Raw genomic sequence first — 26,919 nt, 5'->3', positions numbered from 1 at the left:
CCATCATGGATTAAAATCCTGCAGGGCATGCAAGGCCTCCTGCTCATGCCAGCACATGTCCAGACCCGTTTGAAGTTTCCCAATGACCATCTGGATGATCCAGAGGAGACATGGAAGAAGGTCATGTGGTTTGATGAGACCAAAATAGAACTTGTTATGAACTCCACTTGCCGTGTTTGGAGGAAGAAGGATGAGTACAACCCCAAGAACACCTTCCCAACCGTGAAGCATGGTGGGAGAAGTATCATTCTTTGGGGATGCTTTTCTGCAAAGAGGACAGGACGACTGCACCACATTGAAGGGAGGATGGATGGGGTCATGTATTGTGAGATTTTGGCCAACAACCTCCTTCCCTTAATAAGAGCATTGAAGATGGGTCGGGGCTGGGTCTTCCCCCATGACAATGACCCGAAACACACAGCCAGGACAACTAAGGAGTGGCTCCGTAAGAAGCATTTCAAGGTCCTGGAGTGGCCTAGCCGGACTCCAGACCTGAACCCAACAGAAAATCTTTGGAGGGAGCGGAAACTCAATGTTGCTCAGCGACAGCTCCGAAACCTGAAAGATCTGGAGAAGATCTGTATGGAGGAGTGGGCCAAAATCCCTGCTGCAGGGTGTGCAAACCTGATCAAGAACTACAGGAAATGTCTGATCTCTGTAACTGCAAACAAAGGTTTCTGTACCAAATATTCAGTTCTGTTTTTCTATTGTATCAAATACTTATTTCATGCAATAAAATGCAAATTAATTATATAAAAATCATACAATGTGATTTTCTGTTTTTTATTTTTAGATTCTGTCTCTCACAGGTGAAGTGTATCTATGATAAAAAAATTACAGACCTCTCCATTCTTTGTAGGTGGGAAAACTTGCAAAATCATCAGTGTATCAAATACTTATTTTCCCCACTGTACATGGTACAAGTTAAGGGGAATCTCCTCAGATTCTGAGTTTTCTTCTATGTAATAATTCAGTCACCACTAGAGCTGCATTCACCATTCTGCAGCCACTCGGGTGAATTGGAAATCTGGGATCCCACAAATGGAAGCTTATTTCTGAATTCGTTTTTTTTTGTTGTTCCTAAGGGCAGGGTATTGTGGGATGACACACGTATGCAACTTCAGCTTAAATATTTTTTTTTTTTTTACTGAATTTTGAATTCAGCTCTGAAGGTGAATGGATTAGAATTCTGATTAAGGGACAATTGTGCCTGAAGTGTGTAAGCCATCTTTTCATCTTCTATATCTGACTGGTTATATCATTTTAACTTGAAGAAATATATTCCAAGTGTTAATTAATGTTAGTTTGTTCCGGCAAGCACCTGACAGTCCGCGGATATCAAGGCTTCCTGGAAGTTGTGTCTTTGCAGCATCTGGAGATCCACGGGTCAAGAAGCAATGGTGACCAGAAGGATAGTCTCAGATCAGCACCGGACAGATCGTTAGATTTCCTTTTTTTGGTTCTTTCTCTCGCTCCCTTCTTACGTTCCCTCTGTCCCCCATCCCTCGGGTTGCACCCCTTCTCTCTGTGTCTATGGGATGTTGTAATGTTTCTGCACATCTGTGTGTGACACATCCTCTGTTATGTCCAGGACGTCTTTCTCCTCCCTTGCTCCTTCTTGGCCATTACTTTATTGCTCAGTCATCTCCTCCTCACACCTCTGCTCTTGTTCTACCACATTCACTCCTTCCACGAAATGGAGATGAATGAGCGGAAAATACTGGAAAGGACGAGGGTCGTTTAAAGACGTTGGGGAGCCTGGGAGCATGGGTATGGGAATGTTCGGGAATTATGTAAAGTGGGAGGATGACCCCCCGCTTCCTGCACCGTCCCCTGTGAGTGCACTCATGACTCTACAATATACACAGGTGCACAGCGTCCTACTGCCGCTTCCTCCCTTGAGGACCTCTTTTCCCCCTTCAGCCCCCTTTATGTCAGTGTTAGGATGGGGGAGCGGACTTCTCATATTTTCTGGGGTGATGTCATCTTCTTGCTATGTTAAATGTTTATTTATCTGCTGGCGTCTGGATATAAACAGGGAGAGGCGCCGGACTCCGCTCTGCCACTGGCGTTATGTGTGACCTCTAATATTGTCCACTCCCTAAGCGAGCAATCAGAACTACAAGCCCCATTATTTTATGTCATCCTTGGGTTCATATGATCTAAAGCTGTGGTCTCCAACCTGCTCAATGAAACTACAACTCCCAGCATGCCATAATCCCCATGTTTGCATGCCCCCTTTATAATTGCACTTTTCTAGATTCCACAATGACTTCCTGAAATACCCAGTGGATACAATCACTGGACATTCACATGTCCTTCCTTCAATCCTTATTTCTCCTGAGATGAATGGGCAAGATTTGAAGAAAAATCATAATTTGCTGACACTCTGTCAGGAGACATTTACGCTATATGTGTCTATAGGTTGCCCCCTAGCGGATGTGATGTGAGTTGCAGCCCAATTTCCAAGCTCTCTGTGGTCATATATTAAATATGTATCATCAGAAATTTGGAGACTTTCTCGAAATTTCCAGAAAAGTAAAGCTGGGCATACACATTAGATCGCTGTCAGGGTAAATGATCGTCCAGCCAACAGTTATCTCTATCGAGCATGGCTGGACACAGATGGAAAAGAGTCCCTGTGCAAGAATCATATATGGGCACTTTGCAGTCCAAGATCTCATAAAAATGCACAATTTCACCTAATTGAGAGGTGGAAATGGGCCCCCTTACCTCTTGGGCCCCTGTGCAGCTGCACAGATTGCACTAACGATATGTCCACCCCTGATTTCCAGTACCCGATACACAGGAGGGCTGGACCCGTGGAAGGGTAGCACTGCCAGACACATTTGGTCGGCGCTTATTCCTCCCAGATGAAAGGATGAGCGATTAAAATTCAGTAATCTGGATTTTCATCACCTATTGAGAGAGAGTCAGAAGGCCAGATAGACTCAAAACTGTTGAAATCGGTGGATCCAGTCATCTTGAATCTTATGTGTATGGGTGACTTTAGGTTGGACGACATACTGGACAACCACTTTGGCTTCCACTGTAAAAACTGTCATAGTTCACTTGAAGAATAGTGCAGTCAAAGCAGTGGTCCCTATTATAAGTCAATGGGTCCATCGGGCATTGTTGTGACAGATCCAACACTCTGATATTTTTTTCATCTCCTATGATGAAATCGAGAAACAGTCAGAGGTGTCGTGATTGTGGTTGCAGAGGGAGGAAGGGGGGACCGCTGAAGTCAGCAGATATTTCAACTGGATGTGCATCCAGCGATGCACATTCAGCTGAAATGTATTACGATGCAGAGACCTGCCGGGTCCATGCACTGCAATACACACTGCCGACCAATTAGAGGCCGGGAGCTGACATTGGCATGCAAGTCACTAGCGGAACATGGCAATGACATGCGCTCAAGCGCTGACACGCTGAAGTCATCTGCCGGATCAGGTGAAGGTGAGTAGAATTGGAAGGGGCCCAGGATGGGGGGCATTATACCAGGAAAGGGCCTAGGATAGAGGACTTTATACTAAGAAAGGGAGACATATGAGGAAGCGACCCATGATGGAGGACATTATACTAAGAAACGGAGACATACCAGGAAGGGGCCCAGGATGGATGATATTATAGCAGGAAGGGGTCCAGGTTGGAGGACATTATACCAGGAAAGGGAGACATTATACAAGAAAGGGGCCCAGGATGGAGGACATTATGCTAGGAAAGGAAAACATATTACCAGAAAGGGGCCCAAGTTGGAGACAGTATACCAAGATGGGTGACATTATTACTAGAAAGGCCCAAGATGGAGAACATTATTACAGGAAGGGGTCAGGATGGAGGACATTATTACAGGAGAGGGCCAGGATCAGGACATTATTTCAGGATAAGGGACATTGTTACATGAGAGGTCACACACAGGTTCTGGAATGCTATAAGGGCCCTAAATCTAACGAACATGCTGATGGGGGCCCAGGTCCAAATTCTTCAAATTTTTTTGTACATGCTACATTTGCGCTTCCCTCAGGTTTTCGTGACCCGGCTCTTGCTTGTAAAGTAGTGAAGTTGACGTACTTTTGGTAATTTTTGCCAACTGCGTCTGTAAAATCGCTTTTATTAATGTAAATTCAAGCGAGTCTTCTAATGATTCATGTCCCATTGGGATTGTAGAGAGGCCAATAAACACCCACATTGCACAAACCGCAGAAACAGACCCTACTGAACTGGCTGCAGACTGGCGATGATACGGCCAGTGCCTCACGTTGGTTTCGGATCTTGCCCGCCACCCAGGCTGCTGCTTACCTCTCCCATTGCCTGCCCTTTAGCAATACTATCCCCGACCAGTTGCTCGAGCTCCCACCATCGTCTGCGGTTAGTTTACCTTTCACCGCGGGCTATTAGAGGACATTATGATAATAGATCCTCCCGCAGATCTGCTCTCTCTGACCTCTCTCCTCCCTGTAAAACCACAGACTCCTCACCGCTCCTCTTGTTTTTCGGATTTGGGGAGATTATATCCCAAGTATTTTTTAATTTCCCTGCAGCTTTGGCCCCGGTTGTCGGCACTGGCAGCAAGTAGCATGAATCACTGCACGTGGATCCCCGCCACTGACTTCATGGCATATGCAATGTGCTGCGCTTCTCCAGAAGACACAGGAAGGCTCTGCTGGAAAAGCCTTAAAGAGGTTATCCCATAAACAACACATACAGATGTGTCTCACAAAATTAGAATATCATCAAAAGGTTAATTTCTTTCAGTTTTTCAATACAAAAAGTGAAACTCATATTATATAGTCATTACATACAGAGTGATCTATTTCACGTGTTTATTTCTGTTAATGTTGATGATTATGGCTTACAGCCAATGAAAACCCAAAGTCATTATCTTAGTAAATTAGAATAGTTTATATCACAAGCTTGAAAAATAATTTTAAAATCCGAAATGTTGGCCTACTGAAATGTATATTCAGTAAATGCACTCAATGCTTGGTCGGGGTTCCTTTTGAAACAATTACTGCATCAAGGCTGCTATCAAAGCAACCTGGGCTTCCATAACCCCTCAGCAGTGCCACAGGCTGATCACCTCCATGCCACGCCGCATTGATGCAGTAATTGATACCAAAGGTATCCCCGACCAATTATTGAGCGCATTTACAGAACATACATTTCAGTAGGTTAATATTTCGGATTTTAAAATAATTTTTTCAAGCAGGTGTTATAGAGTATTCTAATTTACTGAGATAATGACTTTAGTGTATTCATTGGCTGTAAGTCATAATCATCAACAGTAACAGAAATAAACATGTGAAATAGATCACTCTGTGTGTAATAACTATATAATATATGAGTTTCACTTTTTTTCTATTGATGAACTGGAATAAATTAACTTTTTGATGATATTCTAATTTTGTGAGATGCATCGGTATATTGTCCTTACACAATATAGGTGATAAATGTATGATTGCCAGGGGTCTGAGTGCTGGGATTTCCGCTGATCATGATAACGAGGGTCTCAAAGCCGCCTGTTTGAATGAAGCAGTAGTGAGCATGTGCGACCCCTGCTCCATCCATAGGACTTACGGTCGCACATGCTCACTACCCTCCATTCAGACTTTGCACTCCCGTTCTCAGGGTGTCAGCAGCCAGACATCATCCGATGGATATACCATGAATGTTATTTATGTGACAACCCATAAACCCCAATTTTCATTTTTGAGGTTTCATTTTCTCCTTCCCTTTTTCCAAGAGTCATCATTTTTTTTCCCTTTGACATGGCTGTTTTGAGGGCATTGTCTTTTTTTTGTAGGATGTGCCGTAGTTTTCATTAGCAAAATCTTAGGGTACATATGACATTTGTTTAATTTTTTTATTGCGGTTTTGAAGGGAAGTGTCGTTAAAAAAAAAAATAGCAATTCTGGTGTTTCCAGCTAGGCCTCATTTTATCAAAGCAGTCCTTGTTACCCATAGCAACCAATCAGAGCGCAGCTTTCGTTTTATAAATGGCTCTTGTAACATGAAAACTGTGCTGTGATTGGTTGCTATGGGCGACAAAGACCATTTCTCTCTTTTAGACAGTTCTGATAAATCTTCCCAGTTGTTTTTGGATTATTCACCTGTTTCAAGATCTCTGCTTGCTGTCAGTGAATATCTGTAAACCTATTTCCCAGTCATATGCTGCTTGCACAGTTGCAGGGTTTGATATAGGAGAGATAATACGCTATGTGACTAGGTGTGCTCCAAATGATCAAAACTTGGTGTAGGTAAGCTGAATGATTGCATGGACTTACACTGTAACAAAGTCTCAGCAGTTGGAAATGAGAACTTTTCACTGACAGCAAGCAGAGATCTTGAAGATGGTGATGAATTGCAATGTAACTTTTCAGTAATGCCTTTCATTGCTATTCATTCTCATTTTTATTCATCCCTGAATCTCCTCACAGTTTCCTCTTCATTATCATTACTTAAATGTCAAACAACAATCAACTCGTCTCATAAACGACGCACATTTTCCGACCCCTCCTGATCTGCTTCCCTCAACCAGCTGACCCCTCCGGGGAAAGGAGGGGTTAATACCGGCAGCACAAGAAAGCGAGCGTGTGCTTCACATGTAATGTGCATGTTCGTGACAGGCCGGCACCTAGGAAACTCTGATGGAGAAAAAACATGGAAAAAGTCACATAATAAGTGGAAGGGGATGAGAGAAAGATGGATAAAATGATGAGGAGTGAGGGAATGAATGATGTAAAGATGAGGGAATGAATGAAGTAAGCGAGGGAAGGATGAATGATATAAAGATGAGTGAAAGATAGATGTATGAATGACAAAAAGATGAGGGAATAAGACTAATGAAAGAAATGACACTGAATGATGGAAATATGAATGATGGAAAGCTGAGGGAATGAATGATAGTAAGATGAGGGAATGAAAGAATGAATGATATAAAGAGGGAATGAGAGGAAGATGAATGATATAAAGATGCGGGAAGAAATGAAATAGAGATGATGGAATAAGGATAGATGAATGAAATGATTAGCAATGAGGGAAAGTTGAATAATATAAAGATGAGGGAATTAATTATTATTAATTATTTATATATAGTAGCACCATTGATTCCATGGTGCTGTACATGAGAAGGGGTTACATACAAATTACAGATATCACTTACAGTAAACAAACTTACAATGACAGACTGATACAGAGGGGGGGGAGAGGACCCTGCCCTTACATGCTACAGGATGGTGGCGAAGAAGACAGTAAGTTGGTGGGTTGCAGCAGTTCCAGTGTTGGTTGAGGTGATAGCTCCGGTAGTGTTGAGGAGGTAGTGGGGTCATTGCAGGCTGTAGGCTTTCTTGAAGAGGTGAGTTTTCAGGTTCTGTCTGAAGGATCTGAATGTGGTTGATAGTCGGACATGTTGGGGCAAAGAATTCCAGAGGATGGGGGCTATTCGGGAGAAGTCTTGGAGGTGGTTGGGTGAAGAGCGAATAAGTGTGGAGGAGAGAAGGAGGTCTTGGGAGGACCGGAGATTACGTGAGGGAAGGTATCGGGAGATTAGTTCAGAGACATATGGAGGAGACAGGTTATAGATGGCCTTGTAGGTCAGTATTAGTAATTTGAACTGGATACGCTGAGGGAATGGAAGCCAGTGAAGAGATTTGCAGAGGGGAGAAGCGGAGGAGTAGCGAGGAGAGAGATGAATTAGTCGGGCAGCAGAGTTAAGGATGGACTGGAGAGGTGCGAGGGTGTTAGCAGGGAGACCACAGAAAAAGATGTTGCAGTAGTCGAGGCGGGAGATGATGAGGGCATGTACAAGCATTTTAGTAGATTGAGGGTTGAGGAAGGGACAGATTCTGGAAATATTTTTGAGCTGGAGGCAACAGGAGGTAGAAAGAGCTTGGATGTGCGGTTTGAAGGACAGGGCAGAGTCAAGGGTTAAGGGGGTTTTACACTAAGCGATATCGCTAGCAATATCGCTAAAACGTCACCGGTTTTGTGACGTTATAGCGATATTGCTAGCGATATCGCTATGTGTGATACTTACCAACGACCGGCTCCCCCGCTGTCCATCGCTGATCGCGCGAGAATGTCCGGCTCCATTTCTCGTCGTCTGCTTCCTGCTGGGCTCCCTGCTGTGTGAGACAAGCGACACGTGGAGGCGGGCGGGAGAACGTCAGGATCGCTGTGTGTGAAAGGTGAGTATCGTGCGCTGCGTCGCTGCTGCATCGCTGTGAGATCTTTCTGTATGAAAGCTCACTAGCGATCATTTAGCGATGCACCAGCGATCCTGACCGGGTCGGATCGCTCGTCGGATCGCTGGTGCATCGCTAAATGTAAAAGGGCCTTTACTCTGAGGCAGCGGACTTCCAGTACTGGGGAAAGCGTGATGTCATTAATTGTGATAGATAGGTCAGGTAAGGAAGATCTGTGAGATGGAGGAAAGATGATGAGTTCGGATTTGTCCACATTGAGCTTGAGGAAGCGAGAGGAGAAGAAGGAGGATATGGCTGATAGACACTCCGGGATTCTGGACAGCAGAGAGGTGATGTCTGGGCCAGAGAGGTAGATCTCAGTGTCGTCAGCATAAAGGTGGTACTGGAATCCATGGAATTGATGATGTAAAGATGATGTAATCAGAGAATGAAAGATAAAAACATGAATGAAAGAGGGATGATGAATGAAATGACAAGGAATAAGTGTGTGAATGATTAAAAGAAGAGGGAATTAATTAATAATGAGTGAAACGACAAGGAATGAGGGAAAGATGAAAGATTAAAGCTGAGGAAAATAAAGAATGAGTTATATAAAGATGATGGAAAGATGAATGAAATAATGAGGAATGATTAATGACACATGATGGAAAGATTAATGACATAAAGATAAGAGAATGATGATTGAAATGGCCAGGAATGAGGGAAAGATGAATGATAAAAAATGAGGGAATGAATTAAGTAAAGATGATGGAAAAAAAATGAATGCAATGGCAAATAGGGAATGAATGCTATAAAGATGACAGAATGAATGAAATGGTGAGGAATGAGGGAATGATTGATATAAGGGTGAGGGAAAAATAAATCTTTCCAAATCAGACAATGTGATTTTCTGGATTTGTTTTCTCATTTTGTCTCTCATAGTTGTGGTCTACCTATGATGTCAATTAAAGGCCTCTCTCATCTTTTTAAGTGGGAGAACTTGCACAATTGGTGGCTGACTAAATATTTTTTTTTGCCACTGTGTAAACATGAGAGAATACATTATAGAAAGATGAGGGAATCAGAGAAAGATGAATGAAATGATGTGGAATTACATAAAACCCAGGGAATGAATGAATGATATAAAGATGAGAGAATACATGATATTAATATGAGGGAATTAATGGTATAAAGATTGATGAGGAAAGATGAATGAAATGACAAGGAAGATGAGAGAATGAATTGTATAAAGATGGGAGAATAATAGAATAATGAATGGAATAAATTATATAAAGCTGATTGAATGAAAGAGGGAATATTATAAAAATGATGACATTAGAAAAATGATTTTTATAAAAATGAAAGAATGAGGGAATAAATCATAAGGATCAGGGAAAAAGAAAATGATAGAAAGATGTGGGAATGAGAGAATGAATGACTATAGATCAAGGAACCTGACAGAATTAGTAAATAAAAATGAAGGAGTGATTTATATAAAGATGAGGGAGATGAATGAAATGATGGAATGCTTAATGGATGCTGTAAAGACGAGGGATGGGAAAATGAATAAATGAATGAATAAAGATGGCAATATGAGAGAGAATGCATAATAGAAAGATGAGAGAAAGGTGAATGAAATAAAGATCATGAGGAACGAGAAAATGAATGATATAAAGATGAATTACATTATGAGGAATGAGGGAATGAATTAAATATGAGAGCGTCAGCGAAGATGAATGAAATGATGAGGATGAATGCTATTAAGAACGAGGCAATGAATAATATAAAAATACAGGCATGAAAGCTTCATTAATGAAATATTGACCATGAGGGATGAATTGTAGACAGATGGAAGAATAAAGGGAATGAGTGATGTAGAAATGATATAAAGATGAGGGAATGAAAGAGTGGAATGAAATTATGATAATAATGGATTAGAGAATGAATCTCGCGATCCCTTCACCTGTCTGTAAGGCCTCTTTCACACTTCAGTTTTTTGCATCAGTTATAATCCGCCAAAAAGGCGGACAAGCGGATCCGTTCGCAACTGATGTGAACGGATGGCACAGGATCCGTTTTCAGACGGATCCTGAAAATGAAGAAATTTAAAGGAATCGCTGGCGAGAGAGAGAGAGAGACTTTTTGTGCCCGGCACCCAGAAAGAATTTCGGGTTAAATGAGTGTCTGGAGGATCCGCCAGAGAAAAAAACGTTACAAGCTCCGTTTTGAAATCTTTGAGGATGGTGACGGACAGCAACTTTTGGCGGATCCTCACAAAAAACGGATGCAACGGACAGCAATCCGCCATTAATGCAAGTCAATGGGGAAAAAAACGGATCCTCAAAAAAAAATTGAGGATCCGTTTTTTTTCAAAACCTGGCGGATTGTGGCGGATTGTGACTGATTGTAAAAAACGGAAGTGTGAAAGAGGCGTAACATGGGAGGTAGACCTCAGCGATCCCTCCAGGGCAGGACCCTGTGTCTCTGGAGGAAGCGCTGAATGTTTAGGTTTTTAGTGGAGTGGAGATTTGAAATCTTAGGAACAGAAGACAAGATCTTTCCTGCTCTTGACATTGAGCAATCATCCTAGGTCACCATGTCCTATGGGACCTCCAGACCCCGGACCTCCCAGAAACAACCTGCAAGTGCCTCATAAAAACATCACTGTCCTAGACCACAAGAGCACATCAACCTCTCTGCTGCTCCAGACCACCAGGGACCACCATTAACCCTTCTACAGCTCTAGACCACTGGGCACCATTAACCCTTCTGCTGCTGTAGATCACCACAGACCATTAACCTTTCTGCTTCTCTAGACTACCAGGGACCCTTAACCCTTCTGCTTCTCTAAACCACTACAGACAATTAACCCCTCTGCTGCTCTAAACCACCAGGGACCACCTTTAACTTCTCTGCTGCTCTAGACACCCCTAGAACCACTATTAAGCCCTCTACAGCTCTAGGCCACCAGGGACTATTAATCCCTCTGCTGTTGTAGACCACTGGGGACCACTAGCCATCTGCTGCTCTAGATTATCTGATACCATTAACCCATCTGCTGCTTTAGACCACCTGGGAACAATTAATCCCTTTGCTACTCTAGACCACCAGGTAGAATTAATCCTTCTGCTGCTCTAGGCCACCAGGGGCCAATAACTCCCCTGCTGCTCTAGACCACCAGGGACCACCTTTAATCCCTTCACTATTTAAGTACTGTATGGCAGTATAAACATCTGTACGTGTATCTTTGTTTTATATAAACTATTTATATGGGTTTTTTAATTAAGATAGCAGCTGTCAAAATGATGAGTGGGGGAGAGATATGGGGCTGCCAGACCCCTGCACTGCTATCTCAAGAGAAGGAACAGGATCAGGCAGGAAGGGTCCACCCTGTCTGACATTAGGCAGTGGATGAGGGTCTGCAGCCCCATAGACAGTCAATATTAGAAAGATCCAGCGCAAGCAGGAGGATGATAATGATGGAGGTAGTAGTGTAAGGGGGAGAGAAGAAGCAGAGGGAAGGAGCAGCAGCCTGGAACAGTCAGTGACATCATCACAGATGTGATCAGGACTCAGCCATGACATCAGGACTTGGACTCCTCTCTCCCTCCCATCCCCAGGACTCCTTTCCATCTGTCAGTCATTGTACGGAGCGCAGAGCAGCCACCACATCCACACTCAGGGCAGGAGACATCACACACTCAGCTGGGAGAGGAGGACTGGCACAGGTAGAGGAAGTGCCCCCCAACACAACTGGATTATATTAATCTCCTGCTAACGAGGTTAGTGACCCCTGCTCCCCCTGTGCCCCAGGACCCTGTGTACTCCATCACATCAGACAGTGCCCCATTGTGTCATATACTATACCATATGTCATTATACCTTTTCATATTATCTTATGCTACATAACATCACAATGACACCATTTCTCCCCATCTGGCGCTCGCTCACACATTATTACACCGTTCAGACCTCCAATTGTTCTCAAGCAAACTTAATAGTCTTTCCCGGACAGCCCTGATACCAGAATAGTGAATGGGGTCATTCACACGTCTGCGGTTTTTCAGGTCTGTGCAAAATCACGGAGACTTGTCTGATATTGATCCAAATGGGCAATGTGGGTGTCCGTGAAAAAATCACACTGCACCCGGATACCACGGACTGATAGGAGAAGGTGCAGGTTTTATTTATCACATTTTTACATACAAGAAAAACTGGTAACACTCGGACCCAACTTTTTATAAAGCTTTGAATGAAATCACTGACGAAACGCGATCAATATTTCTTGTACGTGCAAAAAAAATGACAAGTGAATAAGACTGAATAAAGATCCACTCTGTGACACTTTGTTACAGTCTTTACACCTCATCATATTTTATTTTACCTTTTTACCCTATATTGCATCATATTACATGGCTTCTTACACTATATCAGATGATATAATGTTATTCTATATCACACGGCATCGTAATATATATTATTACACACCTGGTGTTTCCACATCATATATATTGTTACATCTATATATATCACAGTATTTATAACTTATCATACTATAGATATTGCATTTATAATATGTATCTGCAGCTGTGTACTGTCTCATATTAGATCATGTGAATGATACATAAGCTGTTTCTGCCATAAATAGTGCCTGTTCCTTATTTTCCTCACATAGCGCCATTAATTCCGCAGCACTTTACACACATCATCATCGTTGTCCTCATAGATTCCCTATTAGTTTATCTTTGGAGGAAACGCCACAAACACGAGGAGAACATACGGGGACTCCAAGTGCTAACCACTGAGTCACCGGGCTGCTCCCATTCTGTGCCATCCTGACACTAGATTATCGGAGAACATATAATACTCTAACATTATCTCCCTGTAGTATACAATAACGTGGTATGACATGTGTGATATATCAGGTCTATAGTAGGTTGCACCGCGGGCCATCAATCAGGCTGTGCCGATCCCGGGCATCGCTGATTATGGGCAGTAATGGAAAGTGTTTGCAGAATGTGATCTGGAGCCAAGGATCGGACTGGGGTGGGGGATCAGATATTACAGGAGGTAATCATGCAGCCACGTGATTTATAGGAATTTAGAATGTTGATGATTTGGGATAATCAGTGATAATTAGTGTAAAATGTGTCCTGTAATGTGAGGGGTTTCAGCCTGCGTTGATGTCCCCTGAAAATGGGGCAATGCACATAAGTAGCCATGTCCTGCACCCCAAGTGCCTTTATCCTGTACCGCAAGTGTCAGTGTCATTGTTCTGCACCCCAAGTGCCTATATCCTGTACTCCAAGTGTCAGTATCATCCTATACCCAAGTGCAATTATCTTGTACCCCAAGTATCAGTGTAATTATCCTGCACCCAACTGTCAGTGTCATCCTGTACCCAACTATCCTGTACCCCAAGTGTCAGTTTCATTATCCTGTACCCCGAGTGTCAGTGTTATTAACCTGTACCCCTAGTGTGAATGTCATTATCCTGTACCCCGAGTGTCAGCGTCATTATCCTGTACCCCGAGTGTCAGCGTCATTATCCTGTACCCCGAGTGTCAGCGTCATTATCCTGTACCCCGAGTGTCAGCGTCATTATCCTGTACCCCAAGTGTCAGCGCCATTATCCTGCACCCTGAGTGCCAGTGCCATTATCCTGCACCCTGAGTGCCAGTGCCATTATCCTGTACCCTGAGTGCCAGTGCCATTATCCTGTACCCCGAGTGTCAGTGTTATTAACCTGTACCCCTAGTGTGAATGTCATTATCCTGTACCCCGAGTGTCAGCGTCATTATCCTGTACCCCGAGTGTCAGCGTCATTATCCTGTACCCCGAGTGTCAGCGTCATTATCCTGTACCCCAAGTGTCAGCGCCATTATCCTGCACCCTGAGTGCCAGTGCCATTATCCTGTACCCCAAGTGTCAGTGTCATAACCCTGTACCCCTAGTGTCAGTATCATTATCCTGTACACCAAGTGTCAGTGTCATCCTGTACCGCAAGTGTCAGTGTCATAACCCTGTACCCCTAGTGTCAGTATCATTATCCTGTACACCAAGTGTCAGTGTCATTATCCTGTATCGATGTGTAATTATATTGTACCCCAAGTATCAGTGTCATTGTTCGTACGTCCCGAGTGTCAGCGTCATTATCCTGTACCCTGAGTGTCAGCGTCATTATCCAGTACCCCAAGTGTCAGCATCATTATCCTGTACCCCAAGTGTCAGCGTCATTATCCTGTACCCCGAGTGTCAGTGTCATTATCCTGCACCCCGAGTGTCAGTGTCATTACCCTGTACCCCAAGTGTCAGCGTCATTATCCTGTACCCAGAGTGTCAGCGTCATTATCCTGTACCCCGAGTGTCAGCGTCATTATCCTGTACCCAGAGTGTCAGCGTCATTATCCTGTACCCCAAGTGTCAGCGTCATTATCCTGTAGCCCGAGTGTCATTGTCATTATCCTGCAATCCGAGTGTCAGTGTCATTACCCTGTACCCCGAGTGTCAGCGTCATTATCCTGTACCCAGAGTGTCAGTGTCATTATCCTGTACCCCGAGTGTCAGCGTCATTATCCTGTACCCCGAGTGTCAGCGTCATTGTCCTGTACCCCGAGTGTCAGCGTCATTATCCTGTACCCCGAGTGTCAGCGTCATTATCCTGTAGCCCGAGTGTCAGCGTCATTATCCTGTAGCCCGAGTGTCAGTGTCATTATCCTGTACCCTGAGTGTCAGCGTCATTATCCTGCACCCCGAGTGTCAGCGTCATTATCCTGCACCCCGAGTGTCAGCGTCATTATCCTGCACCCCGAGTGTCAGCGTCATTATCCTGTACCCCGAGTGTCAGCGTCATTATCCTGCACCCCGAGTGTCAGCGTCATTATCCTGCACCCCGAGTGTCAGTGTCATTATCCTGCAGCCTGAGTGTCAGCGTTATTATGCACCCCGAGTGTCAGCGTCATTATCCTGTAGCCCGAGTGTCAGCGTCATTATCCTGCCCCCCGAGTGTCAGCGTCATTATCCTGTACCCCGAGTGTCAGCGTCATTATCCTGCACCCCGAGTGTCAGTGTCATTATCCTGCAGCCTGAGTGTCAGCGTTATTATGCACCCCGAGTGTCAGCGTCATTATCCTGTAGCCCGAGTGTCAGCGTCATTATCCTGCCCCCCGAGTGTCAGCGTCATTATCCTGTAGCCCGAGTGTCAGCGTCATTATCCCGTAGCCCGAGTGTCAGTGTCATTATCCTGCACCCCAAGTGGCGGTTTCTAGGACGTCAGAGGGGCATTTCTAGCTTTGGAAACCATTGCTGGTCCGGGATGGATTATCTCTTGCTCGGAGCTGTCAGCTTCGTCTTCTGTGACAGTCGGGAATGAATCAGTTTCCATGCTCCCGGATGTGAAATGCGAGCGCCCTGGTCCTGTCCGCACAAGTCTCACGTCTAGATAATGGAGATGAACTCGCTGCATTACAGACATCCACGAAAATATAGAAAATAATAATATTACTCATGGGAGACAGTAAGTGTCCCCTACAGGGCTATAATCACACCCGGGCCCTGGAGACTAGGGGCCCGAAAGGTCCCTCTGCCCCATATGAGGATTGTTACTATTACCGTCCTGTTAGTTGGGGCCCTGGTGGAGATTTTGCATTGGTGTGTGCTGCTCACTCAGTAAGAAAAATACAAGTAAAGAATCTTAAAAAATGTATAAAATATATAAAAAAGTTATCTAAAGATGATATCACCGCCGTTTCCCAGTTTTAAACTAAAGAAATAAAAGTGATTATAATAAACATTATAATAAAACTGATCAATACTGTATGTCGTCTGCATCTGAAAATAAAATTTATGAAAACGACAGCTCAGCGCACAAAACACGAGCCTCACAGCTCCATCACCGACAAAATAAAACAGTCAGGCTGTGTGCACACGGTGCGGATTCTGCTGCGGATCCACAGCGGATTTGGCCCTGCGGATCCGCAGCAGAACTGCAGGTGATGTACAGTACCATTCTAGCCTATGGAAAAATGAAACCTCTGTGCAGACGGTGCGGATTTTTCCACGCCGTTTTGCCTGCGGTTTCAAATCCGCTGAAAGAATTGACATGTCATTCTTTTCTGCGGATTCCGCTGCGGTTTGCCACCTTCTCCATTGTGGAGGTGATAAGCCGCAGGTAAACTCACATTATTCCTTCCCTACTCTAGATCACCTTAGAAGATAACATTGCCCCTTCCCCACTCTAGACCACCTGAGAAACTCACATTACCCTTCCCTACTCTAGACCACCTGAGAAACTTACATTACCCCTTCTCTACGTTAGACCAAATGAGAAGCCTACATTACAGTTTACCTACTCTACACCACCTGGGAAGCTTACATGATCCAATACCTTAATCTAGGCTACAAGGGAAGCTTATTTATATCCCCTTCCCTGCTCTAGACCGCCAGGGAATCTTACATTTACCCTTTTCCTAATGTAGACCACCTGGTAAAGTTACATTACCCCTTCCATACTTTTGACTACCATGAAAGCCTACCTTATACATGCAATATTTAGCATGGAAACTTCCATTTGGCCGGGGTCACACTAGAGAGGAATATGGACGAGTGAGAGGCGTTAAAAGCACGCATTAGACACGGACAAAGGATTCTCTATGAGTTTGCTCCCAACAGCCGTATATTTCTCATCCGTATTCTACGCTCCGTGCCAATTGCAGCATGCTGCGATTGTCAGCGTACTACGCCCGTAATACGCCAATGCAAGTCTATGGGTGCGCAAAAAATACAGATTACACACGGACCACACATGTGACTTGCGAGAAATACGCACCCGGTGTCTTTTAGAAAAGCCGGCAATTCAGTGCACTATACAGTAAACTCACACTGACAGGTTTAATAAAGAAACGAAAGAATAGATATATACACAAAGAATACACATATATATACATACATGTCATTGTGACAAACATATATATTTATATTTCACAGAGTTCTCCATAGCAGAATAGCCGCTAATTAACTATCAAATAATTCCCCAACCCGACATGAAATGACACATGGTTTACACTCAGTAAAGCATTTCATTTCATGTTTTTTTATATGTCCCTGACTAATAATTAGATGAGGGTTTGTGTGCAAAATTTGGGAGTTGTAGTTGTTATTTTAAGGGGTTAATTCGTTGTTAAAAAATGCGTGGGCTTCCCATTGCCCTATATTGGTGGCGAGTGGGTTAATCTAACAAAGGGTTAATGTCACCATTCGATTGTAAGGTGACATTAACCCTTTGTTAGATTAACCCATTCGCCACCGCTACAGGGCAATGGGAAGGCCAAGCATTTTTAAACAACGAATTAACCCTTAAAATAACAACTACAACTCCCAAATTTTGCACACAAACCCGCATCTAATTATTAGTCAGGAACATATAAAAAAACATGAAATGAAATGCTTTACTGAATGTAAACTATGTGTCATTTCATGTCGGGTTGGGGAAGGATTTGATAGAAGCCGGCAATTTAATTAGCGGCTATTCTGCTATGAAGAACTCTGTGAAATATAAATATATATATATATGCATTCTATGTGTCTATATCTATTCTTTCGTTTGTGTTATAAAACCTGTCATAGGGCTCCATTATATGTCCATTTTGCAAGCCTGCGAGAAAATGTCGCCATACGGATGCCATACGGATTACATATGGATGCTGACATGCGCAAAATACGCAACCACACCTTGATTACGGATGCCATATGGATGCCATACGGATTACATACGGATGCTTACATGCGCAAAATACGCGACCACACCTTGATTACGGATGACATACGGAGCACTGTTTAGGGGCCATTCATCCGTATTACGCATGTAAACTACGGACCGTATTTTGCGCCGGTTAGTGTGACCCCGACCTTTCTCCTTTCCTACTGTGGACCACCAGGGGATCTTACATTATCCATTTTCCTTACACTAGACAACCAGGGAATCTTACATTTCTTTACATTTCTCTCGCAATAAATCACTTAGACTACATGGATATGAGTCTTGTGGTTTTCCTGTCGATTACTGGTGCAGAGGTGTAATTTCATGTGATGATAATTGCCCAGTAATGTGACACCAGTAGACAGAGCCGTTATGCAATCCTACGTCATGTATGGATCTCGCATATGGTGGTCGGTGGGGGGAGAGGGGGCTGCTGCAGATTTGCTGTCTACGCTATGGATTGTGTATAATGGTTGGTATGACAATATCATAACCTTGCAGTGTAATTTCTGGACACTGGGCACAAGTTATATAACCAAGATATTTCCAAGCCAGCCAACAATAGTTAGAAGGTAATGGAATTTTTTAGTTATAGGGAAAGAGTTGCTCATTATTGTTTATCCTGGTTATGATGAATTTTTTATTGTATCATAGCTGAGGGGTGACAGCCGGGCGGTCTGTCTAATCCTACGGGATACCTACTTCTGCTGCTTAGGAAGAATTCTCTACGGTACAAGCAGTAAACAGCTTTTGTTCTCTTGGCAAGTCGTTGTTCGATACTCCTCATAGAGGATAGGGATGGTATCTCTCACTCATTTTTCCTGTGGTAATGCAGTATTTCATGCTGGCTGCGTTCACCACCTCTCGGTTTCATTTTATTTTTTTTACTTTACATGCAAATATTTGGGGCTAAAAACATTTTTTAAATTCAGTTTCATTAAATTGTTCAATTTGGCTTTTACAGGCTCTTTGTTTGTCGGCACATTCAACTTTAAAGTGGCCTATGGTCATAAATCAGCTGAGAGGTGCTAAAAAAAAAGACAGATAAAAGAGGTAGAAAATCATCCATTCATCAGAAGAAGCTCACTGACGGATTCTCAGTTAACCCATTCTGCAGCCATCAATAAGCAGTTCAACACAGAGGATAAAGATGGCAACTGGTGCAAAATTTTTAATGAAAAGTTTTGTTTTTTTTAGCTAAAAATACATGCATTCACTTTATAAAAAAAAATGTCACCCCTTTTATTAGCTGCATATTTTTTTTTGAACAAGGGGAAATAACATCTTTAATGTGAGGGCAGATTTTCTAATATTTAATTTTAATAATAACAGAAATTGAGCAGGAAAAATGAAATATAAAACTTCTAGAAGAAAACAAATAGTTTCTCCATTGAGAGATAAGCAAATGTAGTGCTCTAAAAAAAAATGTCACTTTGTCCCAAAATGTGATTCTTGGGCCCCAAAATATATATTTTCTCATATTGGTGGGATTGCTCCTCAATGGTACTGTCCGTAGTCAGTCACACATTGCTACTTTCTACTAAAAACAGCATTACAGCTATCTACAGGTTATCTTTGGTACCACATCTCCACTTCATAAATTTTAGTAGAGTTGAGCTGCAGTACCAGACACGACCTATGGAGAGGAGTGGCGCTGTTTCTTGAAGAAAGCGGCTAGTCATGTTATCCTAATCCTGTACACTATAACTAACCACAATGCAGGACAAGGAAGGAACCAGATCTGATCCGAAAACTAGAAGACCAGATGTCCTGATAAACCCAACCTTCCTTTTTCTTGGCCATTTAATGGATTCCCTCTGCATTTCCTGTAACAGATAATTTCTGTAGATTTGTGCTGATATAAATGGAATCTGGAAAGAACCCGATGAGAGTTTTAGAGGAAATCTGAGACTCGCACAGCCGAGTAATTACATGAGCCCATGATGAGGTTCCCATCATACTGATCTCATCTAGAGGTTCCAGGCCTCGTCTCGAAGACAACGTCCTGGAGAACCTGAGAGCTTCATGTTTTCGCGTGAAATAAACAATATTCCTATAAAAGCAGCTGATGACTCTTAGACGTGATCCGATGGACGTTCTCTGACGGGGAGCCCGCTCTGCGTTGTCTCCTTGGCCGCCTTGATTGGGAGACCTTGTCGGAGCTTTCCCTGGAGTTCATTTAGATTGTTTGCAGGTTTTGTATTGATATTGTGCAGAGCGTAGGAGACCATATGGGATTCATACAGCACGACAGCTCTGACTTTGTGTAATCAGCTCCTTCTCCTCCTCCATGATCTGCTTCATTCTCACCTGCCTCTGGTTACTATTTGTATGCTTCTCCATCCTCCTGCAGCTAATTCATTCCTTCAACCCTCCTTTTATTCCTCTTGTCAGGGTTTATTCATTGTCAACCCCATTGTTTCTTTTTTATTTCTTGTGATACTTACCAGCTTCTTCTCACTCTTCTCTGCTTCATACATCTCTTTTTATTACCGTACTTTTTGTTGTTCACACCTTTCTTCTCGCTTCATTCCTTCTTTACCGCATACCCTCCCTTAATTCCCTTTACTCCTCCTCTACCTCACGTTATTTTCTTCCTTGCCTCTGAACTTCCCATCTCTCCTTTACTTTTGTTCAACCTCTCACCTTCCTTTTTCCTATCTTGCAGTCTTCCTCTCACCTGACACCTTTTCTTCTTCCTTAAATTCTACTAGACTGTAAACCAGGGGTCCCCAACCTGTAGCTCTGGAGCCCCATGTGGTTCGCGGTCCTATGAATTGTGGCTCGCGGCTGTCTGCCAGCTTGGTGCATAAGCTCCAGGTCTAACAAACAGGTATGAAGAGCAGGCTGGTTTCACATTTGCGTCTGTGTGCGCAGCGTTTGATCCGCATAGATCTGCATGCGTACATATATTTAATATGGTGTATGCGGGGACATGCTTTTGCATGCGTTCGCTTGCGGATGCGGATGCATGCGTCGGTTCACAGTCTGTCTGCAGTGGTGTCCGGCAAATGCAACATGTTGCATTTTTTGAGGCGTCAAAAATCCATCAAATATGCCCAGGCATGCGCATGCGGATACAGTTGTGGTCAAAAGTATTGACACCCCTGCAATTCTGTCAGATAATACTCAGTTTCTTCCTGAAAATGATTGCAAACACAAATTCTTTGGTATTATTATCTTCATTTAATTTGTCTTAAATGAAAAAACACAAAAAGAATTGTCCTAAAGCCAAATTGGATATAATTCCACACCAAACATAACAAAGAGGGTGGACAAAAGTATTGGCACTGTTCGAAAAATCATGTGATGCTTCTCTAATTTGTGTAATTATCAGCACCTGTAACTTACCTGTGGCACCTAACAGGTGTTGGCAATAACTAAATCACACTTGCAGCCAGTTGACATGGATTAAAGTTGACTCAACCTCTGTCCTGTGTCCTTATGTGTACCACATTGAGCATGGAGAAAAGAAAGAAGACAAAAGAACTGTCTGAGGACTTGAGAAACCAAATTGTGAGGAAGCATGAGCAATCTCAAGGCTACAAGTCCATCTCCAAAGACCAGAATGTTCCTGTGTCTACCGTGCGCAGTGTCATCAAGAAGTTTAAAGCCCATGGCACTGTGGCTAACCTCCTTAGATGTGGACGGAAAAGAAAAATTGACAAGAGATTTCAACGCAAGATTGTGCGGATGTTGGATAAAGAACCTCAACTAACATCCAAACAAGTTCAAGCTGCCCTGCAGTTCGAGGGTACAACAGTGTCAACCCGTACTATCCGTCGGCGTCTAAATGAAAAGGGAAAAACGTTTTGGAAGAATGTTTTGGAAGAATGTTCTCTGGTCAGATGAGACAAAAGTAGAGGTTTTTGGGGAAAGGCATCAACATAGAGTTTACAGGAGAAAAAAAGAGGCATTCAAAGAAAAGAACACGGTCCCTACAGTCAAACATGGTGGAGGTTCCCTGATGTTTTGGGGTTGCTTTGCTGCCTCTGGCACTGGACTGCTTGACCGTGTGCATGGCATTATGAAGTCTGAATACTACCAACAAATTTTGCAGCATAATGTAGGGCCCAGTGTGAGAAAGCTGGGTCTCCCTCAGATGTCATGGGTCTTCCAGCAGGAAAATGACCCAAAACACACGTCAAAAAGCACTAGAAAATGGTTTGAGAGAAAGCACTGGAGACTTCTAAGGTGGCCAGCAATGAGTCCAGACCTGAATCCCATAGAACACCTGTGGAGAGATCTAAAAATGGCAGTTTGGAGAAGGCACCCTTCTAATATCAGGGACCTGGAGCAGTTTGCCAAAGAAGAATGGTCTAAAATTCCAGCAGAGCAGTGTAAGAAACTCATTGATGGTTACCGGAAGCGGTTGGTCGCAGTTATTTTGGCTAAAGGTTGTGCAACAAAGTATTAGGCTGAGGGTGCCAATACTTTTGTCTGGCCCATTTTTGGAGTTTTGAGTGCAATGATCAATGTTTAGCTTTTTGCTTCATTCTCTTTTGTGTTTTTTCATTTAAGACAAATTAAATGAAGATAATAATACCAAAGAATTTGTGTTTGCAATCATTTTCAGGAAGAAACTGAGTATTATCTGACAGAATTGCAGGGGTGTCAATACTTTTGGCCACAACTGTAAGTGCGTCAAGAAATGCATTACTGTCTATGGGAATGCATTGTTACGCAAGGACATGCGTAAGCATGCGTTCGATATGCATGCATTATTCAAAATGCATATAGAAATCCCATGAGACACGCCCATTTTTTGTCTGATGTCATATCAAAAGCATGCGCATAAACAAAGCAAACGCATACAAGCGCATGCACACGCAGCATTTATTTTCCGTCATGCGTAAGATGATGCACATAAAAACCGCTGCGTAAACATGCGTTTTGCATGCATTTTTGCATTCATTTGTGGATGCGTATGATACGCTGCGGACTGAAGCACTAATGTGAGCCTAGCCTTACTGGTCTTAGGAGGTTAGAGATAATTTAAGTATGTTATGCTGGAGAGAGGATGATACTACCTGTCATAGGAGGTGCCTGAAGCTGGATGAGACAGTGTGTTGGGAGTGCTGGATGGGAGAATACTGAATGGGGGTATTTTGGGGACCTCTGGATCTTGGTATGCTGCTTCAGGGTGAATTCTGTGGAAAAGCATTGGTTATCATTATACCCGTAATGGGGGCTCTGGTTGCCACTACTGTGAGGGGCGGGAGGGAGGGGGAGCTGGTTATGACTCGCAACCCTCTCTCAGAGTAGAATGTGGATTTCTAGGTCAGAAAGGTTGGGAACCACTACTTTAAACCCTTCTTATTTTCCTTTACTTCTCCTCTAGCTCTGAACTTCCTTCTCTTCTCTACACTCCTCTACCTCACATATTCCGTTCTGCCTTGATCTCTCTAGCTCAGAACTTCCTTCTTTCTCTCTTTACAAGTACCTTACCACATGCCTGCTCTCCTCCTCTACCTCACAACTTCTTTCTTGTCTTACCTTCACTCCTCGTGTACCTAATCCCATCACTCATTTTGTCCTTTACACCTTCTTTATACCACACTCCTCCTCCACCTCTTTCCTTCCTCCCCCTTTAAATTCCCCCTCAACTTTATTCCTCCCTTTATTTTTTTATACAGTGCCTTGTGAAAGTATTCAGCCCCCTGGAACTTTTCAACCTTTTCCCACATATCCTGCTTCAAACATAAAGATACCAAATGTAAATTTTTGGTGAAGAATTAACAATAAGTGGGACACAATTGTGAAGTTGAACGAAATTTATTGGTTATTTTAAATTTTTGTGGAGATTCAAAAACTGAAAAGTGGGGCGTGCAATATTATTCGGCCCCTTTAACTTAATACTTTGTTGCACCACCTTTTGCTGCGATTACAGCTGAAAGTTGCTTGGGGTATGACTCTATCAGTTTTGTTCATCGAGAGAGTGAAATTCTTGCCCATTCTTCCTTGGCAAACAGCTCGAGCTCAGTGAGGTTTGATGGAGATCGTTTGTGAACAGCAGTATTCAGCTCTTTCCACAGATTCTCGATTGGATTCAGGTCTGGACTTTGACTTCGCCATTCTAACACCTGGATACGTTTATTTATGAACCATTCCATTGTAGATTTTGCTTTATGTTTGGGATCATTGTCTTGTTGGAAGACAAATCTCCGTCCCAGTCTCAGGTCTTTTGCAGACTCCAACAGGTTTTCTTCAAGAATGGTCCTGTATTTGGTGCCATCCATCTTCCCATCAATTTTAACCATCTTCCCTGTCCCTGCTGAAGAAAAGCAGGCCCAAACCATGATGCTGCCACCACCGTGTTTGACAGTGGGGATGGTGTGTTCAGGGTGATGAGCTGTGTTGCCTTTACGCCAAACATATCGTTTGGCATTGTTGCCAAAAAGTTCGATTTTGGTTTCATCTGACCAGAGCACGTTCTTCCATGTTTGATGTGTCTCCCAAGTGACTTGTTGCAAACTTTAAACAACACTTTTTATGGATATCTTTGAGAAATAGCTTTCTTCTTGTCACTCTTCCATAAAGGCCAGATTTGTGCAGTGTACGACTGATTGTTGTCCTATGGACAGACTGTCCCACCTCAGCTGTAGATCTCTGCAGTTCATCCAGAGTGATCATGGGCCTCTTGGCTGTATCTCTGATCAGTCTTCTCCTTGTTTGAGATAAAAGTTTAGAGGGACAGCCGGGTCTTGGTAGATTTGCAGTGGTATGATACTCCTTACATTTCAATATGATCGCTTGCACAGTGCTCCTTGGGATGTTTAAATTTTGGAAATCATTTTGTATCCAAATCCGGCTTTAAACTTCTCTACAACAGTATCACGGACCTGCCTGTTGTGTTCCTTGGACTTCATGATGCTCTCTGTGCATCAAACAGAACCCTGAGACTATCACAGAGCAGGTGCATTTATACGGAGACTTGATTACACCCAGGTGGATTATATTTATCATCATTAGTGATTTAGGACAACATTGGATCATTCAGAGATCCACAATGAACTTCTGGAGTGAGTTTGCTGCACTGAAAGTAAAGGGGACAAATAATATTGCACGCCCCACATTTCAGTTTTTTTATTTCCACAAAAATGTAAAATAAACAATAAATTTCATTCAACTACTCAACCCAAGAGTACAGGTACCAACCACGTAGCTCCAAGCTGACGAACTGGCCAATTACTTCCAAGAAAAAATTGACCAGATCCGACAGGAAATTATCTCCTAATCCCCTCATACCATGTACTGTCCTCCCTCCCCCACTGCATCTAGCTCACTCTCTGATTTTGAACCAGTCACAGAAGAAGAAGTAAGCAGGCTCCTTGCATCTTCTCGCCCAACCACTTGCACCAGTGACCCATTTCCATCACATCTCCTCCAGTCCCTTTCCCCTGCTGTCACCCCTCACCTAACTAAAATATTTAACCGCTCTCTCTCTTCTGGCATCTTTCCCTCCTCATTTAAGCATGCCATCATACATCCACTACTTAAAAAACCATCCCTCGACCAAAACTGTGCCGCTAACTATAGACCTGTCTCTAATCTTCCCTTCATCTCTAAACTCCTGGATCACCTGGTCCACTCCCGTCTTATCCGCTATCTCTTTGATAACTCTCTTCTCGACCCTCTCCAATCCGGTTTCCGCTCTTTACACTCTACTGAAATTGCCCTCACTAAAGTCTCTAATGGTCTACTAACAGCTAAATCAAATGGTCATTACTCCATGCTAATTCTCTTGGATCTCTCTGCAGCATTCAACACTGTGTATCATCAGCTCCTCCTAGCTATGCTCCGTTCCATTGGCCTCAAGGACACCGTTCTCTCCTGGTTCTCCTCCTATCTCTCTGACCGCTCCTTTTACTGTATCTTTTGCTGGTTCCTCCTCCTCTCGCCTTCCCCTTACTGTTGGGGTTCCTCAAGGATCGGTTCAAGGCCCCCTCCTCTTCTCCTTGTACACTGCCCCTATTGGTCAAACAATCAGTAGATTTGGTTTCCAGTACCATCTCTATGCTGATGACACCCAATTATACGCTTCTTCTCCTGACATCACGTCTGCCTTTCTAGAAAACACCGGCAATTGTCTAAACGCTGTGTCTAACATCATGTCCTCACTATATCTGAAACTGAACCTGTTAAAGACTGAACTCGTTGTGTTTTCCTCCCTCTACTAATGTACCTATACCCGACATTGCCATTTCCGTGTGTGGTTCCACTATTACTCCCCAGCAACATGCCGCTGTCTTGGGGTCATACTTGACTCCGAGCTTTCCTTTGCCCCCCACATTCGATCATTGGCTCGCTCTTGTCATCTGCACCTCAAAAACATTTCTAGAATTTGACCTTTTCTTACTTTTGACTCCGCAAAAACTCTTACTGTTTCTCTTATTCATTCTCGTCTCGACTATTGTAACTCTCTTCTAATCTGTCTCCCTCTTACCAAACTCTCCCCTCTCCAATCTGTCTTGAATGCTGCAGCCAGGATCATATTCCTCACCAATCGTTACACTGATGCCTCTACCTAGTGCCAGTCATTACACTGGCTACCCATCCACTCCAGAATTCAGTATAAACTTATTACCCTCACCCACAAAGCCCTCCATGGCTCAGCACCACCCTACATCTCCTCCCTTGTTTCAGTATACCACCCTACCCGCGCCCTCCATTCTGCTGATGACCTGAGGTTAGCATCCTCAATAATCAGAACCTCCCTCTCCCGTCTCCAAGACTTTACACGTGCTGCGCCAATTCTTTGGAATGCACTTCCCAGGTCAATACGATTAGTCCCCAATCCCCACAATTTTAAGCGTGCCCTGAAAACGCATTTATTCAGACTGGCCTACCGCCTCAACACATTAACCTAATCTATCCCTGTGTGGCACAGCCAAAAGTTTTACCATAACCAGGTTCCCCGCATCATGTTCCCACATGCTTTATGCATCCATTAGCCCTCTGTGTCTGTACTGT

General features: G+C 43.4%; 1 protein-coding gene across 2 annotated transcripts in view; it reads left to right on the top strand.

Annotated features, from left to right (window-relative positions):
• The first annotated feature begins 11,819 nt into the window (after positions 1 to 11,819).
• The window catches only part of TNXB (tenascin XB), a 76,835-nt gene continuing 61,735 nt past the window's right edge, over positions 11,820 to 26,919 (top strand). The window contains exon 1 of one of the 2 annotated variants that reach the window (XM_073548750.1): positions 11,820 to 11,971. The gene's annotated coding sequence lies outside the window, so the exon portion shown is untranslated. The remainder of the gene's footprint in view (positions 11,972 to 26,919) is intronic. The other variant, XM_073548751.1, reaches the window with a different exon arrangement.

The sequence above is a fragment of the Dendrobates tinctorius genome, unplaced genomic scaffold (genome assembly GCF_039654945.1).
Source record: "Dendrobates tinctorius isolate UK_male_01 unplaced genomic scaffold, ASM3965494v1 ptg000158l, whole genome shotgun sequence".
Lineage (NCBI taxonomy): Eukaryota > Metazoa > Chordata > Amphibia > Anura > Dendrobatidae > Dendrobates > Dendrobates tinctorius.
This window is presented reverse-complemented; position numbering and strand designations above follow the sequence as displayed.